The following is a 3662-nucleotide window of genomic DNA, read 5'->3' as shown; positions in this document are numbered from 1 at the left end:
CTAACCTACCTGACCAGCACAGTTGACAAAGTACTGGCACTGGATCTGTCCTTTTATCTGTCTCCACGCCCGCGACTTGCCCTCTTTTGACCATGACATGAAGAATACTTGTCCGGCTGTTTTTCAGAGGGACAGTAGTCCTGATGCAAGATCTTATTTCCCTGTCTAGGGACTGACCCTTGCTGGTCCATCAAGGGCTGGAGGCTAGATGCAAAGTTCCCTTCTTCTTACCCCGTTTGAAAGCAGAAATTTTCAAGGAGGCAAAAACTGCAAAACAAGTATGAAGTTTACTATCAGAGAGACAGCACAATATATGGGGGAGCACAGAGAGAAATAGTTTATGTCAGAAGCAGGGCAGAAATACACACGAGACGACTGTGGACGGGCCTCCAGGATGCGTAGCGCTTGCATCTGTTCCTTCACACAGCTGGTCCTAGGACCCTGCCCAAGATGTGAGCACGGCTATTTCTAAGATGACCCCGCCACAGAGGACTGTGGTGCAGCTCCACCCTTATTATGGGGTGGCACCCCTCCCTTTTGGACCCTCAAGAAGCCTTCCTGTGCATGTACAGATAGGGAAGTCTTTCTTGACCTCAAGAAAGGGACCTTATCTCTTTACTTTAGCAGAGCTCAGCTTTTGACACTAGTTCTGTCCTTGGAGTGTCTGAGTGAGAACAAAGGATGAATTTTACTCCATTTGTCAAACACCAGCTGTCTAGCCCAGAGGCTCATCTGTTTCCCACCTCACAGTCACAGATCCGAACTGAGACCCATTTCTGTCTAAATGGGCCTTCCCCAAGACTAAAAAGACCAGGCCAACTGAACAAACCAAGTGAAGTACATAATGAAACTTCAGGGATCGTGGGCTCCCCTGGCGGTCCGGTGGTTCCGGTCCACGCTGCCACTGCAGGGGGCCGGGGTTCCGTCCCGGCTGGGAATCGGAGGCCCACAAGGGGCATGGCGCAGCCAAACAGAAACCCAGGGATCATAAAAGGGGCGGGAGAGGCAGTGCCGCAGGGCCTCCTCAGTCCTGATCGACCCGCACCACCAAGCAGCTCATCCGGAGCAGACACCAGGGCGGATGAGCCTTCCCCTCCTTCACTCCAACGCGGGACACGACCGCAGCTGCGCATTAAATCCCCAAGGCATGTGCCAGCCTTGGAGCGTCTCAAGTCCTGTGGAGGGAAAAAGGCCCTTACACCTAAAATGCTCTAAGCAGGACCGAAGGCAGTGCCTAGGATACTTAACAAGAAACGCGTGGCCCTGAGGGAAACTGTGCTGACAGGTACCGCGCTGAGACACAAACTCAGAGCCGCGAGCCAGAGTTCCATGCAGAGGCTGGCTGGTGCCCCTGCCGCCGCTGAGCCGCTCTCCTGAGGCCGCCCCTCTCCTCACCCCGCGCCCACTCACCGCTCTGGGAGGCGGCACTGGCCAGGGCGAGCGCCACGTCGGCGGAGGACACCACTGCGTCCTCGGGGACGTGCATGGCCCCCACCAGGTCGTGCACGTTGAGCAGAGGGTGCAGCTCGGCCACTTTCTTGGGGGAGATGATCTCGCAGGGGATGCCTATGACACTGGCACAGAACACAGGGGCACAATGACATTCCCCGGCCTCCGCAGAGGTCAGCTGACAGGAAGTCGGGACGGGCTCAGCCTCATACGTACTTCAGCCTCGAGTTGATGCGCTTCAGGGAGATGAGCCGGTCCTGAGTTTGGGCCAGAAAGATGGAGCCCGTCCTAGTGTAACCTGGAAGGAGAAGCAGCCCAAACTCAGACAGACCGGGCCACCTGCGGGGGCACAGTGGGAGCCCGCCAGACTCAGGCGGGCCACCCGCGGGGAGTCCTGGACTGCCACCACCCAGACGGGCTCAGCTCACAGCTCTGCGGGGGAAGGAACTGCGACCCCTCCCTCCTTCACCACTTTGGGTAACCAGGCCCTTTCTCCTCGGTCCTTGGTGGGCACATAACTGTGGTGATGGCCGCTTCCAGCACAGCCGCAGGCCTGTGACCTGCGCTCAGCCGGTCTGGCCTCCTGGAACAGGGGCTTGAGCCAGGAGAGAAGGCGGAGGTCCCTCTTCTCATCTCAGGAGCAGCAGCATCCCGGCTAGCCCACCCCCCTTCCAGCTGAGGGCCTGGGTCCTCACCACCTGGCTCCACCCTGCCTCCAGCTGGCAGCCGCCTCCCACTCCACAGGCCCCAGTGGCCTTCCAGAAGCTCCTTGTTGCCCAGCTTAGCCCTGGGCGATTCCTGCTGTTTGCAGTCAACGTACTGGATGTGACCACTACGACCCCTGAGTCAATGACAATCCTGAGTGCAATGTCTTATCAGTTCTCATGAAGAAAAGCTTGAATCAGTCAGATGTCTTTTTAAAAGGAAAGAGTCACGATAATTTAAGTATTTTCTTATTCCTTTGAAATCATCAGATAAATATGGCCTTTGCTGACATGACAAGATTGTTAACTTTGGAGAACTGAAATTTCAGAGCCTGTTTTTTATAAGTGGTAGATGTATCCTCAATATATTTACACCTTTGCTCAATCTTACAATACACAGAAAGCAGAAATGTTCATACCCCTGTGAAAAATAAACTTGCTAATTACAGTCAATGTTTGTCCCATTTCCTTTTGTCTTTGACTGAAGGTAGAGTCAAAACCTTAAGAAGGTTTTGGTATGGTCAGAAGTCCCTGGGTTTGTTCTTTTTTCCCTCTACAGTAAAGCTGTTATTCATCTGAAATGCAAGTAGGTTATTTCTGGTAGTGTTCCAATGTAGGCTCCCCCCAACCCTGATGGTTCTGAGTATGCAGCATGTTCATATCATTCTAAGAGTCAAAACTACACAAAGTCAAGCCAGAAATATCAATCCCCTCACGCCCCAACCCTGCACCCCATTTCCCACTTTGGGAGGTAACCAACCTCAGTACTTGTGCTTTGGCCTTCCAATATTTCTTTTTTTGCAAAAATAACTATACATTTGCATATTTTCTTATTTCTTCTTAGCTCTTACACAAATATAGCACATTTTATAATACTTTTTAGCACCTTCTTTTTCTCATATAACAATGTATCCCAGAGATTACTTCAGAGCAGTTCACAGACATCTTCCTCCTTCTTTTCACATCTACCTAATAGTCCTTGGTGTAGCTGCTCCACTTTATCAAAATCATATCAGTTCAGTTCAGTCACTCAGTCGTGCCCAACTCTTTTCGACCCCATGGACTGCAGCATGCCAGGCCTCCCTGTCCATCACCAACTTCGGGAATTTACTCAAACTCATGTCCATTGAGTCAACGATGCCATCCAACCATGTCATCCTCTGTCGACCCCTTCTCCTCCTGCCTTCAAACTTTCCCAGCATCAGCGTCTTTTCAAATGAGTCAGTTCTTCACATCAGGTGGCCAAAGTATTGGAGTTTCAGCTTCAGCATCAGTCCTTCCAATGGACATTCAGGACTGATTTCCTTTGGATTGACTGGTTGGATCTCCTTGCAGTCCAAGGGACTCTCAAGAGTCTCCAACATCACACTTCAAAAGCATCAATTCTCCACCGCTCAGCTTTCTCTATAGTCCAACTCTCACATCCATACATGACCACTGGAAAAACTGTAGCTTTGACTAGATGGACCTTTGTCGCCAAAGTAATGTCTCTGAGTTTTAATACACTGT

The 3662-nt window shown here is 51.4% G+C and overlaps 1 long non-coding RNA gene across 1 annotated transcript; it reads right to left on the bottom strand.

The window, feature by feature from the left end:
- Positions 1–551: 551 nt before the first annotated feature.
- LOC133229946 (uncharacterized) lies at positions 552–2870 on the bottom strand. The gene is made up of 3 exons (XR_009730675.1): positions 1666–2870; positions 1411–1574; positions 552–1175 (listed from the first exon to the last, which is right to left on the bottom strand). It is a non-coding gene; the product is annotated as an uncharacterized LOC133229946 (long non-coding RNA).
- Positions 2871–3662: the final 792 nt, after the last annotated feature.

The sequence above is a fragment of the Bos javanicus genome, chromosome 18 (assembly GCF_032452875.1).
Source record: "Bos javanicus breed banteng chromosome 18, ARS-OSU_banteng_1.0, whole genome shotgun sequence".
Lineage (NCBI taxonomy): Eukaryota > Metazoa > Chordata > Mammalia > Artiodactyla > Bovidae > Bos > Bos javanicus.
Note: the sequence above shows the minus strand (reverse complement) of the source record. Positions and strands in the feature narration are given on the sequence as shown.